Genomic DNA, 12929 nt, shown 5'->3' with positions numbered 1-12929 from the left:
AACACCTGAGTATGTAGTGCTTTGAGCACCGTGCTGGGTGCTTTCCTTGCATTAAGTTCTCTGCAGCCCCAAATCCTGCTATCCTCCCCATTTGAGAGGAGAAAGCTGGGGACCAGAGGGGCTCGGCAACTGGCCCAAGTTAACACAGAGAAGACAGAGGGCCCAGCCAGGCTTGGTGGCGAGGAGGGACAACCTAGGAAGTGAGAGAATCCTCGATGTTGGGAGGTACAGAAAATGCTGTGGTTAAAAAACTGCGAAGGCACTAAGAAGGCTTGTGGGAGGGGGGGTTGAAGGGGGGGGGGGGGGTACGTGTTTTGAGAGGTACGCTGGCTGGAGCCCCGAGCCTTGTAATGGATGGAGCCAGAAGCCCTGCAGGCTGTAATCCCAACCACGTTTATATTCCTCTGCATCATCTAGAGCTTGAACTACCCCCCGCCCCAATCCCGTATCTACAACCACGCCCGAAATCCATCGATGGGTCCACGCCGGCGGCCCAGCCCCAGCAGCAGCAGCAGCAGAGCAGGCCTCGCAGCACACAACGGCCTCATTACCTTCTCCTTCTCTCAACCAGACTTATTAACATTCAGGCAGCTCCTCACACATTCATCGGAGGCCACAGAGGAGTTGAGATCCGATCTAGCCTGGCTGAGCCACATTAAAATCAATTAAAAATGAGAGATAAGCCCCTTCTTTCCGATTGAAAAATCCACGGGAGCAAGAGAAAGACACACACACCCCATCGATCATCCAAGACTCGGCCTTCCTTGGCTTTTTCTTTTTCTCCCCCTCCCCCCAAAACAGCTGCCGAGGAGCTGGCTGAGCAGGTGGGTAGCTCCCAGGCTGGCTCTCGGCTGCCAACAAGACATACCTGCTGTCCCGTGGCATTGCCCACCGGGCCAGCCTGAGAGCCTGGCAGCCTGGCCACACTCGCAGAGCAGAACCTGGCCTTTGAGCCCCATGCAGGGATGGGACACTGGTGCACCTTTCACTACCTGCGGGCCCAGAAGGTAAACTTCAGGAAGATCATGGATTCCAGGCTGTCTCTGCTGTCTGTAGGGAACTGGGCACATGGAGGCTACTTGTTTCTTGGAGAATTTTTACCATCATGATAATTTCTCATTTTCCAAGCAAAAGTGTGTTCATGTGGGCACGTGTATGTGCATGCAATGTGCTGGGGCCTGTGGCACAGAGCTAGGACACCAGGAGCCCTGAGAAAACATCTGTCTAATTAATGGGAAAAAATGAGGCTACAATACAGCTGCCACCCACCAGCCACAACCAACCAATCCAACAGCACTGGGGGCCAGTTTTGGTATTTCTGATCTCATCGGTTAAACTTTTGTTCCTTGAGTTATTTAACTGGTGACCAAGACTTCACTAGGCCTTTGAACACACTGAGAAAATGTTCCTATAGGCACTCTCGGCCTCAGCACGGTGTCCTGCCAGGATGGTAAGTTCCCTGGAGCAGATGGGCTTGACCTTCGTCTGTTGGCATGAGTGGACTGGGTTAGGCAGGGCTGGAGGGAAGAGCGTAAATGATCTTAATTGTCAGGGAAAGGAATCCGGGCTTTCTCTCGGCGGGGGGGTGGGAGGGGCGCTCTCCTGTTTCTACTGCAGATGGCCCGGCCTCTTGCCAATGACCATTTCATACTCTCGCCAGGGTCAGGGGTAACTCTAGAGGGTACGTTTCATGAACAATGAGAATGTCCAGAGCCACTGGGATTTTAAAGGGGGTTCCAACATAGAGGCAGTGATTGGATGGGATTTAGAATACAGTTCTGCACAATATATGAAAAGACTCCAATGCATAATTGTTTGAAGCAATCAGTTTGTGATTGATTGGGTTAGGAGCTTAACCTGTAGTGTGAGCTGTTAAATTACACTCCCAAAGGGCGAGGCCTCAGTAATGATCCATCTGGACCAAGGATGTCTGCTGACCTGCCTCAAAAAAAAAAAAACACGCAATGCATTTCTTTCTTTTTTTTTTTTTAAAGATTTTATTTATTTATTTGACAGAGAGAAATCACAAGTAGATGGAGAGGCAGGCAGAGAGAGAGGGAAGCAAGCTCTCCGCTGAGCAGATAGCCCGATGCGGGACTCGATCCCAGGACTCTGAGATCATGACCCGAGCCGAAGGCAGCGGCTTAACCCACTGAGCCACCCAGGCGCCCCGCAATGCATTTCTTTGTAGGGTAGGGGTTTTCTCGCCTTCTAACAGCACAAGCGTGTGAGGATCTAGCAAGTTGGAAAGAGACTGGCTGTTATAGCAGTTCGAGCTCTGATTATTTGCTATTGTGCGGCTCAGAGGCTGAGGAGCTCTGACTTTGGGTCGGTGGTAAGCTAGAAGTGCCCTGATCACCGGCTCGGAGACTGGGGGCCTGAGTGTGGGGGCCTTAAACCAACTCACTTTGTCACTTTGAAGCCCAGATCACTTTGTCCCTTTCATTTATTTGTTCAACTGTTTACTGAGTGCTTGCTTTCGAGGCCTTTGGAAGGGGTGGTCTTAAAAATGGTTAACCAGGATGGTACAGGCGACAGGCACTCAATGAGGAACTGACCGATGAGAATGGACACTGTGCAAACCACCAACACATTCTGATTTCCATAAGCGAGGCCTCAACGCTGGAGCTGGGAGGGCAGGGAGCACAACATTATAGCCACCCTGCTTGCAGGGGTCCGTGAGGCTCCCCGCTATGATCTTTCTAATCTGAATCTTGCAGGACAAGAGGAAGCAAGGAGGGAAGCATTTCAGGTACAAGCGGGGTGTGGGGTGAACCCCACACAGACACAATGTCAGAGAAAGCTCCTGGGATTTCCGGAACCTTCTGGTAGCTGACTGAGGCCGGTGGGAAGTAGTGATGCTGGGAAGGACCAGACCACGGAGGACCTTGCATGATTTAATACTTTCGGATTTAATTCCTCAAGGTGATTTGGAACCGTTGAAAGTTTTCTAACCAGGGAGAAATAGAACCAAAGTGTTTTTAGGAAGAACTATGCCTATATTCCAATTAACACATGAGCATAACGGGGTAGAGAGAGGATCAGAAACTCTGCAAGTGAGAAAAGATGAGCTAGGGTTTAGAAAATAGTTGCTCTTCTGTACACCATCAGTTTATAGGGGACTAGATCCTCCTAACATCTGCCTTCTGTGGGGCATTTTCAACCTACAACAAGAAGTGATGCTTTGGCTTGTGTTACAGCCCAGGTAAACAGTCATGAACGCCAGGGTTGGGGGTGTAGGTGGGCTTTCCCTGATTACTACAGCCATTCATGTCCAAAGGATCTATTTCCACCATACGTGTACTACCCTCAGACATCTTGTTGATGACTCAGCTAAGACGGGCTTTGAAAAGGGCCCCAGTTGTTAAGGGGCCTCCTTGTTCCACATCAGGCATTCTCAAACGTTTTGGTCTCTGAACCCCTATTTAATACAAAAATTTTGAGCTCCCTTAAGAGCCTCTGGGTAGATGGGTGATAGCTATCAATATTTATCCTACTAGAAATCTGAGAAATGTTAAATTGTGTATTCATTTAAAAATGATCTATTATATGATGATCTGCATATTTTATGAAAAATAACTTCTCCAAAATAAAAATTACTAGGGACAAAGGTGGAATAGTTGTCTGTATCTGGTTTAATAGACAGTTAGGTGATCGGATCTGCTGCATTCAATCCCTGCAAAATGTTGTACTGCATGGATTCTGGAATATTCCACTTTGTCATAAGAAAGAATGAGAGGGTTCTGGTACACTGAAAAATTAAAAATAAAGTAAAAGTAAAAAGGGGGGGAGGCAATTAGGTCTTAGTACAGCTATGAAAATAGTTTTTAGCCCTGAATACCCTGGAAAAGCCGGCACCCCATGGGGGCCATTGCTGTAGACCTTGTCCTGACAGATCTGCCCAATCTCCTAGTTCCTCACTGCCTCCCGCAAGGGTCCATCTGCTCCCCTACACTCTGAGCTCTGATAAGAAGGGCCACGCCTGGAGGTCAGGGGTGGGCAGAACTATGTCCCTGAGACGACTGGGCACTTCCCAGACAGAATGTCAGGGTCACACAGTGCCCTGCCCCCATTGTGTACTTGTCTGGATCTCTGACTAGTTCAATCCCCAGATCATCCGTGGTTGTATGACCTAGAACTCCTCCCAGGCAGCCCCCTGCCCCTCACCCCGATGGCCATTTCATTGCAAGGACCCTCAATTCAACCCATGAATATCACTCTGTCCACTCGCTCCATGTTCATTAACGTCAACCATTAATTGTTCTAGACCCCCCGTCCCCTTCCTGAGCTTCTGCCAGAGCTCCCTGTACTAAAATCTGCCGACCAGTTTCCAAAAGACTAAAAGAAGCTTCGAAAAAAACAGACCTGAGCGGATACTCGTTTTTCTGAAAACCCTTCAGGGGTGTGCATGGCATTTAGGCTGAGTAACACATCCTTCAGCGGTGGAAGGCCCAGGGCCGTGTCTCTCTCACTGCCCTTCAACCCCATGGCCTCCCTATTCCTGTGCCCCTGACTCCCTCCCAACCCAGGACCTTGGCTCAAGCTGCTTCTCTACCTGGAATGCTCTTCCCCCCTTCTTCACCTGCTTCAACTGTACTGACCTCTCAGCCTCAGAGCAGCCGTCACTTCCTTCCAGAAACCTCTTCAGGCCTCTCCGACTAGGTCAGTGCCCCCTAATGGAGGCATTTATTGCAACTTTCCCGGCTGCCATTTTCTAGCTATTGCTATAATTAATCAATATCCAGTTCTCAATCAGACTGATACTCTCTGAAGATAGCCAGTGCATTGGCTATTGTTATACCACAGATTCCCCCAAAATATAGCAGCCTATGATAGCAAACATTTATTATCTGTTTTATTGGTCGGGAATCTGAGGGCAACTTAGCTGAGTGATTTTTTTGAGTCACAATCTCTCATGAGGTCACAGTCAGGGTGTCAGCCCTGCTCTCTTCTGAAGGCTTGACTGGGGCTCCAAGGTCCTCTTCCAACATGGCTGCCTGGATCTCTCCACAACATGGCAGCTGGCTTCTGTCAGAACAAATGATCCAAGAGTAAGGCAGAGACAGCAGTGTCTTCTACAAAGTTGCTGTAGACCTCCCACCCCATCATTTCCATGATATTCTATTGATGACACAGGTCAGCTCTAATCAGTGTGGGAGGGGCCTGTGGAAGTATGTGAATATGGGAGTCATTGGGGGCCATCTTGAAGGGCTATCTCCCACAGCTGAGAATCCCATCTGTCCTTGCACCCGTTAGTTTCAGTGCTTGGCACATTGCAAATATTGAAATAATGGGTTTTTTTATTCGTCTTTTTTTCCCCAAAGATTTTGACAGTGAGAGAGGGAACACAAGCAGGGGAAGTGGAAGAGGGAGAAGCAGGCTTCCCACTGAGCTCGATCCCAGGACCCTGGGATCATGACCTGACCTGAAGGTAGATGCTTAACGACCGAGTCACCCAGGTGCACCTGAAATAATAGGTTTTGAATGAACGAAAGAGGGGTTGACTAGGTTACCCACTCCAAACAGTGAGGGTGGGTAGAGGGATTCTGCCTACCCTCCTTAACATGTCCAGCAAATTCTCCGGGATGATTGTTCCGACCTTCACCTTGCCCCAGATCTCCAAGCCTGGGCATCTGATGTGTCCCACACAGAGGGTAAGAGAACACAGGCCACCGCCCAGCCCGTAGTCCGCCGAGGCATCCGATGTGCATTTCCTAAGGATATTCCCTGGGCAGCTGTTCATTCCCCAGACATTTGGATCAGAGGACCAGCAATTAAGAGAATTGGAAAGTGGTGGTTTCACCTTATTTGCATGTTCCATGTCAGCTGCCCCCAGCTAGTCTGTGGCAAGGGTGGGGCGAGCCGCACAGACAGCTCTGTCAGGTGCCTATTTTTAGTGGCTCTGCCAGATTACAAAGCTCGATCACCGCGGAGCGAGGGAAGCAGCTGACACTCCAGCCTGCAATCTGGGTATCTCCCTCAACGTGTCTGCTGGCAAAACGTGGCTCTTCAATAATGCATGGGGCTATTAGCGCCAAGCTGGGGACGCCTTGCTCCCTCCCAGCGATCAAAGCTGCCGCCCGGGAGCTGAGCTGGTGATCAGATTTCATGGGCGCCTTATAACCGCTGCCCCTTCATATGCGATTAGAATAGGCTGTTTCATGTCCAAGGATGAAAGCAGCAAGGATTTGGGAGAAAATCCGGCTTCCTAGAGAAATCAAAACACTTCCATTTCATTACAAATGGCTGCATGACACAGCTAATAGCTCCTCCGAGAGGGAACGCTGCGGGGGCAGCTGTCGACGTCGTCGGCAGCTCCTCTCAGATGCTGTGTAAAATGTGTGAGATGCAGGATTAGGGATGCCGCTCGATTTCCTTATGTTCAGGGCATATCCCAGACCATGGGGCTCTGTCGCAAATCCTTGAGAGATTCCCCTCCATCGAGCAGCATTAGCGAGGGTCGGAACAATCCCCGTGGAGGTGATCAGGTGATTGAAGAGGGACCCTGAGGAGGACGTGCCCGCAGCCAGCAGCGGCCATAATATTCATAGCTCCCCACCGCTGCGTGTGACCACACACCCAGCACTTGCCTCCAGTACCTCCAACCCTTGCAGCAACTGACAGCGTATTAGATTCCGCTGCTGTGAAACCCTCAGGATCAGAGAGCTTATGAGATTTGCTCAAGGCCAGCCAGTTAAGAGGGGATGGAGCCCAGAGGGGAGCCCCAGCATGTGCCCAGGTTCTGTACCAGCTGCCCCCGCAAGTTCCCTCCAGAGGCAAGGCCAGAGCCAGCGGCAAAAGGAAGAGCTGCTGGAGGGGCAGGCCTTTCGGTCCCCTGGGAACTGTGGAGCATTTAGCCACTACCCCGGTGGGGGTTCCCTGGTCTGGCTTCCAGGGCTTTCTGCAGCTGGACTGCAGCCTTCATCCCAGCTGCCTTTCTGTGCCTACGCCAAGGAGCGCTCTCCTTTCCAGCCAACACGATCTGGTCGGTACCGAAGAGCTGAGGCCTCTGGGTGGTCCTTTATCTTCACTGGCCTTGCTTCCATCCTCTGAACTGGAGGGAACACCTCCTCCTCAATGGTGAAGCAGCACAGAAGACAGTCAGGAAGTTAAATGGAAACTTCCAGGCTTATCCTGTGCAACACACCAGGTGCTCACCCCAGCCCATTTGCCCTTCCTTTCCGTCCTCTGAAGATTTCCCTGATCTGTCTGCATCCCCGACCTATGGAACTCCTGGGCCAAATCTCCTTCAAGAAGAACCTCCTCCAATGTGATTTGGTGAGTGCTGTGAAGTGTGTAAACCTGGTGATTCACAGACCTGTACCCCTGGGGATAAAAATATGTTTATAAAAAATAAAAAATTAGATATACTCAAAAAAAAAAAAAAAAGAACCTCCTCCTGTCAATATTCCCACAAGTCCGCAGCCCAGATGGGCTCCACCCACCACCAACCCCATCCCCAACCCCCCACCCCCCTCCACTGTCTATCTCTGGCTTTGTGAGATGAGTTCACATCACACCAGGAGCTATGCAGGGCAGTATGTGGGTCCTTCCCACTCCACCTCCTGTCTGCCTTGTCCCCAAGCCCTGCCCAAGCATGAGGCACAAGGCAAGTCCTGGCAAGGCCGATGGCAATTTTCCTGGCCTGCTTTCAGAATGTGGGGTGGGCTCTGGACGCATTGGCAACGGGCTCTGTCCGTCTCTGTGCCCGTGGACAGGGGCTCCTCCCGCAGCATGGGCATCAGAGGCAGGAACCCTCCGATAGTGTTGGCTTCCCTGCCTGGGCTGAGACACAGTGTTAGGTATAGGGGGTGCTAAAAGGGAACAGGACTGAGGTCTGAAAAGGTGGGAGTGTTTGTGGGTCCATGAGAAGCTTTAGAGATGCTGATTCAGTGAGCAGAAGGGAGCCCCAGTGATTACGCTCTGTCTAGGGCACTTAGGAAGAGGCATTTACAGACCACAGACCTCGTGCCATTGATCAGAGCTCCCAGCCCCCGTCAGTCCCTTCGCCAAACTCCATCTCCTCTGCTGCTAAGGTCATCTTCCGGTTTTCCACGTCACCAGCCCCATGCTGAGGAAGGGACCTCTGCCTGCTACCTTGTGGCTGCTCAGCGGGGTTCAAGTACAGACACGGGGAAAGTGCACGTGCCTCGGACCCAGCTGCAGACCACACAGCCCGGTGGCTTCTCGGACACCCCCTGAACACTTCCTGCCGCCAAGCCCTGCCCTCCTGGCATCCGATGTGAATTCTTCCCGCGGAAGTGTAAACAGCTGGTGGTTTAGAGCTACCCCGAGTCCTCCTGCCTTCCCGTCTTCAGCTGGCTGCCCACTCCCTTTCTGACCATGATGGCCCTGGGCCGCAGAGCAGACACGGTCCGACAACTGCCCCACGCCCCTCCTTACAGGTCATCAGAGGTCTGTGGTGGCTTCCCCACCATCCCCCTGCAGCGCCCTCCTTGGGGCACCCTCTCCGCTCTGCTCCCTGTCCTTTCCCGGTCCTTTGACACTCACCGTGGTGGGCCCAGAAGTCACTGTGCTCACAGAGCGGGCCCAGCCGAGCGCCCCTGGCCCACCATTGATCCAACTCCGCTGTCCACTCCTGGCTGGCTCCCCGTCCCCGCAGACTTCCGTGAGTGGCCAGCTCTGAAGTTTTCTCCTTCCTTCCTCTTTTTCTAATTACACTTATTTTCCGATAATTGCAGATTCACCTGCAGTTATAAGAAATAATGCAGCGAGCTCCTATATCCTCTTTACCCATTTCTCCCCGTGGTGACACTTTGCAGAACCCTACACCCATGCCATACACTGGAATACTGAGAATGAAGCCAAGATACAGAAGGTTCTGTCCTCACAAGGATCCCTTCCCCTCCTCCATCATGAAGCCAGCTCCAGGGTTTTCTAAACTCCTGTCAGGTCAGGCCCCAGGCTCCTCAACCCCACTCCTGGTCCCTGCCACCCTTCCTGGGCCTCCGCTTCCTCACGCCTGCAGGGGAGCGAGAGTCGGGTCTCTCTAGAGCCCCATCACTGCCCACGGAAGGAATAGTCACTGTCAAATTCTCTGTGCTCTAGGCTCCCAGGAGTCCCCACCCCCCTGGTGGCCGGCAGAGCCCACCCTGACACAGCACGCGGTCCTCCTGTGGGAAGCAAGACTCTCCGACCCTGCTCCTCACCCGAGGGGGCCGGGCCCCGAGCCACTTCGATGCACAGAGGGCCTTGAGGGAGCAGCAAGGTCTGAGGAGAAAAGTATAAACAGAGTCCCTTTACTGAATGTAAATTGTTCCTTCTGAGGGACATCTTGGCTTGAGGTTGCCTCTAGCCATGACACAGGGAGGGATCTCTTATCGGGAAGGGGACAGGAGCGATGTTAGGACGGAGCCCCACAGTGAACCCTCTGGTGTCCCGCATGACTAGACGCAGGCCTCAGTCTCCCTTCCCTGTGGAGAGGGACTTTGGCACGGGGCTGGCTAGGGTCCGGCTGCTGGCTGTGTTCTCTGACACACGGACCGTGCTGGTCAACCTCCCATGGCTCTGGTACAGTGACACTATTTATCTCTCCCTATGGTGTTCTCGAGCTTGCCCTGTGCAGAGGCTGCTTGGTGCCTGCTGAGGCCCTGCAAACCAGAGCCGCCAGATGATCCCAGCCTGCGTGGGGGGAAACCAGGAGTGCCCACCCGGTCAGCACCACACTCGGGAGAAGTAGCGAGCCCAGTGCTCTCCCATGCTCCTGCCTGGTATCCTCACCATCTTCTTAATCCTCTGGTGAGGAAGGCGCTCGGGAATGGAATCCGGACCGTCTGCTTGACGCAGTCCCCGTCTCCTCCCGTTTCGCCTCTCCTGTGTTGTCAGGGGCTTTCCTGGGCCTCGGGCCTCACTCCCCTTACAAAACTCAAGATTTAATGAAAAAAAAAAAGGCTATTCTTTCAAGTTTCCGTCAAATGCCCCTTCCTCCAGGAAGCCCGCCCAGTCCACACAGCTGTGCCAAACCTCTCCTTCCTCACCATGTAACATTTTGGTGCCTTCTCTGGCCTTTTCATACTTGATGTTTCAGTTATTCGTGCCCTTATGACTTTGCCATATTGAGTTCCCAGGGGAGCCACGGACAGCATCGGAGTCTCTGCCCCAGGCCCCCCTCCCCCAACAAGCACGTGCCAGAAGAATAAGCAAGGAATAAACTATAGTCTGATTCACACTTCCCCAGAGCCAAAAACCAGGCATTAAAGGTTAGGGACTTTAAAAAAAAAAAAAAAAAAAAGATTTTATTTATTTGACAGATCACAAGCAGGCAGAGAGAGAGAGGGGTGGAAACAGGCTCCCTGCTGAGCAGAGAGCCCGATGGGGGCTCAATCCCAGAACTCTGGGATCATGCCCTGAGCAGAAGGCAGAGGCTTTAACCCACTGAACCACCCAGGCACCCCAAGGTAGGGACTTTAAACCATGACCCCTTTAGCCTCCAGAGTAGACCACAACATGGGAATGTTGGATGGAATTCCTTGGAGGGAGTCGGACACGGGACACAGGTGTGCTTATCAGCAAAGGACTTGGAGCCAGACAGGCCGCTGAAGGGTGGGAGGAAGGCCCCAGGTCGCTGCAGTGCCCCCACCAGCCAGCAGACAGCGGTGGACCCTGGGAGCCACCCTTCTACTCAGCTGCCTCAGGCGGTGGACTGCTCTTGCTCAGGGCAGGGACTTGGTGGGGGGGTTGTCTCCCACAGACCCTCTTGTCTTCTGCCAGAGTCCAGTTTCCAAGAGCGAGCTAGTCAAGAGCTTTCTGGGATTTCTAAGAATAAACGTGGTGGGCGTGGTCACTGCTTTCTAGATCACTCAGGGTTTTACTGGAAACATTCTTTGTACAGTCACAGCCAACACCCACAGCCTTAATCACAGAACGTTCTGGACTTACCCCCTTCTTTGGGCTCGGGGAGCAGAACTCAGAGTAGAGGCTGTATCCAGAGCAGCAAGACTGGTCTGGGCCTGGCCTGTGGCCTTGTGCTGCCGGACCGGCCTTTCCGAGGCGAGGCTCAGGGATGAGCTCCAGCGTCCGGGGCTGGCCTGGACTCCAGGGGTCTCCCACATGCGGTTCACTTGTCAGTGCCTAAGAAGCTGGGCCGGCCCTGCTCTCCCTATGCGCGGAGCCCTGAGGTCAGTGCCCGTTGCGGTGGGGGCCAGAGGACATGAAGACCACGCAGGCTCTCTGGGGGCTCCTTGCTACAGGAGCGTCTGCCGACGGGGCGGAAGGTGTGGGGAGCTTGGGAGGACAACGGGCGGGAGGGGGACGCCATCCAGGGCCTCTTCCAGGATCTCTGTGGTCCTTCCAAGGACAAAATGTCGACCAAGGAAGCCACATTAGGCAGTGTCAGGCCTGGGTCACTTTGGGCAGGACCCGCCACCCCCCTCCTCCCCTGGGCCTGCCTCTACCACAGCGGGCTGGTCCCTGCGCCCCGATGCTCCCTGCAGTCTGGGGAGCTCCAGACTGGAGGGCAGCCTTCCATCACCCAGTTCGGGAATGAGAGGACACATTGGGCAAGGCCACGGGAAAAGTTACAGACCCCAGCCCAGGGCAGTGGCTCCTCTCTGCTCACCCTGGGGCCTATGTCCCCAAGGCATTTTAGGCCTTCCCTGACCCTCTAAGAGGGATAGGGAGGTGCCAGATACCTGGACAGGAGGACAGAGCACGCTTATTTAAAAAAAAAAAAAAAAAAAAAAAAAAAAAAGTTAAAGACTTTATCTTTAAGTGATCCTACACCCAACCTGGATCTCAAGCTTACAACCCTGAGATTGGGAGTCAGAGGTTCGACTGACTCCATCTCCCAGGTGCCCTCAAGGTGGGGGCACTCTTAGTGCCTTCATGATTCGGCTGAGCCCAGGCTGGAAAGCATTCTCGGACAGAGCCCCCCAAAAATGCCTCAGCCTCCGTCACTCCTTCCCCAGATCTCCTGGTGCCAGGCCCTGGGCCGGGCTCTCGGGGAGACAAAAGGGCAGTCCAACAGCCTCATGGAAATAAATCAGTGACTCTAGACAGTCACAAATGCCATGAGATCAGGAGGATGGAGTTTGATGCAGACTTTGAAAAACCGAATTTGAATATTGGGACGACAACAACAGCAAGGAGTAAGCAAAGGCCCTGAGGCTGGCACTTCGGGGGGCGGGGCCAGCCTATGGGCTCAGCCGTGGAAGTGGAGGGAGAAGCCGGCTGGTTAAAGGAGGCTGGAGGCAGCTGAGAACGCCCTAGGTGCTGGATTATGGAGCTGGAATCCATTCTCTAAGCTGCCGAGATGGTGTGAGCAGAGCTGCCTTCCCGAGAAGGCCCCTGGTGTGGGGTAGCATCAGAGTGCAAAGGCAGCCCTTTGTCTTCTGCTTGTGGCTGGAGGAGGAGGGTAGCCGGACCAAGGCCTCGATGGCCTGCTGGACGCACCCAACTCCACGTCCACACAGATTCCCAAGCAACCCCCCACCCCCCCTCACACCCCCCACCAATGCTGGCTGGGGGAAGGCTCTGCTCTTACCCAGAGAAGACACAAAGGCCTCTATTGAAGAGCAGGGAACACCAGAAAACCAGCAAAGCACACAGACAAGCCACTGTCGGGGCTTGGGCACTGGGAGCGCCCCCACCTCCTGCCGGCATCTGTCTGTCTTTCTCTGGGCCGCCTCCTCCGCATTGGCGCCCAATCCTTCCAGCTGGCTCAGAGCTGGCTCTGGCCCCCCTGGCCCCTCCCTGGGCACAGCCCGCGGCCCGGTGCACACCAGGCCCCAGATCTCCTTGGTACTCCAGGTCCGGCTTTTGTTTTGATTTTTAACTTTTTATTTTGGAATAATTTTAGATTTACAGACAAGTTGCAAACAGAGTACAGAGAGTTCCCGTACACCATCACCCAGCTTCCTCTACTGTTAACATCTTACATAACCGTGGAACATTTGTCACAACTCAGAAAT

General features: G+C 53.2%; 2 long non-coding RNA genes across 2 annotated transcripts; both read right to left on the bottom strand.

The window, feature by feature from the left end:
• Positions 1-4869: 4869 nt before the first annotated feature.
• LOC132022237 (uncharacterized) lies at positions 4870-9851 on the bottom strand. The gene is made up of 4 exons (XR_009405557.1): positions 9742-9851; positions 9171-9231; positions 8512-8708; positions 4870-5028 (listed from the first exon to the last, which is right to left on the bottom strand). It is a non-coding gene; the product is annotated as an uncharacterized LOC132022237 (long non-coding RNA).
• Positions 9852-11131: 1280 nt separating this feature from the next.
• LOC132022236 (uncharacterized) lies at positions 11132-12652 on the bottom strand. Its single transcript, XR_009405556.1, has 3 exons — positions 12503-12652; positions 11652-11673; positions 11132-11307 (listed from the first exon to the last, which is right to left on the bottom strand). It is a non-coding gene; the product is annotated as an uncharacterized LOC132022236 (long non-coding RNA).
• Positions 12653-12929: the final 277 nt, after the last annotated feature.

Source organism: Mustela nigripes, chromosome 7 (assembly GCF_022355385.1).
Source record: "Mustela nigripes isolate SB6536 chromosome 7, MUSNIG.SB6536, whole genome shotgun sequence".
In the NCBI taxonomy this organism is placed as follows: Eukaryota; Metazoa; Chordata; class Mammalia; order Carnivora; family Mustelidae; genus Mustela; species Mustela nigripes.
Note: the sequence above shows the minus strand (reverse complement) of the source record. Positions and strands in the feature narration are given on the sequence as shown.